Genomic DNA, 1,910 nt, shown 5'->3' on the forward strand with positions numbered 1-1,910 from the left:
TTTTTGTAGATCGTATTTATCAAATTAAGAAAGTCCTTCTCTATTCCGAGTTTATGGAGAGTTTTTCTCATGAGTGCATGCTGGATTTTGTCAAATGCTTCTTCCGCATGTATTTATATGTTTTTTTTTCCTTTTTTTGTCTTGGTTGGATTATATTAATTAATTTTCAAATGTTGAACCAGCCTTACATACCTGACACAAATCCTGTTTGGTCATGGTATATAATTGTTTGTATACTTTTTTGGCTTCAATTTTCTAACATTTTGTTGAGAATTTCTGACACAATTTTTATCACATTTCTACTTTAAAAGGTTTGGGATTCTAACGAATTTAAGCTATTAATTACTCTTATCAAATTGTGCACTTCTTTTATTCTTTATACCCTGAACCCATCTCTCAACAAGTGTTTACGGTTGATGTTTATTTTTTTGGAAATTAGACATAACTCACTCCATTCATTCATTCATTCAACAGATTCTACAGCAGAAGGGAGGCTTCTAAGGAGGTAGGGTATATTAGTGGGGTTGCAGGTTATTATAGGGAATCCAAGCAAGGCCTCATAATGGAGACGGTGATGTTTGAGAAAAGACCTAAAAAAGTGAGTGGATGAGTACTGTAGATAGTAAAGAGAACAGCAATTCAGGTAAAGGTAACAGGAAGTGAAAATGTCTGCCTAGTATATTGTTGAACATCAAGGACTAAAGAGTATAAGGTGTTTGGAAAAGACTGAGCAAGGAGTAGAGGTGGAGGAGATGAGATCAAATATATAATGTGGAGGGTAATCATGTCGCAACTTTGCAGCATTTTAAGAACTTCAGCTTCAACTATGATGAAGGGGAAGACACTGAAGTCACATAATTCTTCTGACTTAGATTCTCAAAGGTTTCTCCAGCCACTGTGTTAAGGACACATTTCAGAGGGGATAATAATTAAGATGACAGACAACAAAATTTTAATGCTGGGTGGTAACAGTGGAAAAATCGAGAAACTGTCAAATTCTGGTTCTATCTCAAAGATAGGGCTGACACATTTTCCTTCTGTATTGGATGTGAAAGGAGAGGGAAAGAAAAACGTCAAAGATGAATCACATTTTGTAACTGAGCACCAGGAAGAATGGAGCTGCCCTTTTCTCTTTTGGAAAGTCTACAGGAAAAGCATGAGTGACTATGTGTGTATTCGATTGCAAGGTATATTAAGTTTCGGATGTCTATTAAATGACAAAACAGAGATATTCTGTTAGTAACCAGTCTTGTTAGGTGGACCCACTCCGTAAAGGAGAATGGAGCTGCCCTTTTCTGTTTTGGAAAGTCTACAGGAAAAGCATGAGTGACTATGTGTGTATTTGATTGCAAAGTATATTAAGTTTGGGATGTCTATTAAATGACAAAACAGAGATATCCTGTTAGTAACCAGTCTTGTTAGGCGGACCCACTCCATAAAGGACAACCATGAACCTACCTAATCTGCTCAATTTGAAGACCTATAAAGGACTTTCGGTCATTAATGTGAAGAGGGCTTCCTTCTACGTTTGTGTGTATGTGTGTTATTTGCTTTGACACTGTGGTTAGGCTAAAGTCAGAGCACAGAAGGTTGTCCATGGGGAGGGTACAGTCAGAGGCTGATTGACAGTATCTGTGTTGTAGACCAACTTAAGGGCAAACACATTGATGGTAGACTCCATCTGAGTATGCTCAAAAGAGCACAGAAGGTTGTCCACGGGGAGGGTACTATCAGAGGCTGATTGACAGTATCTGTGTTGTAGACCAACTTAAGGGCAAACACATACGGTTCTTATGCTTTCCTGCTCCTGATAATAGGCAATGGCAGGCTCTGGATCACAGTGTTTGAACCCAGCAGGAATAGTGTTGCACTCTATGTGGCAGGACTATGATAAGGGGTATATATCTTAT

The sequence above is a fragment of the Physeter macrocephalus genome, chromosome 18, assembly GCF_002837175.3.
Source record: "Physeter macrocephalus isolate SW-GA chromosome 18, ASM283717v5, whole genome shotgun sequence".
Classification (NCBI taxonomy): domain Eukaryota; kingdom Metazoa; phylum Chordata; class Mammalia; order Artiodactyla; family Physeteridae; genus Physeter; species Physeter macrocephalus.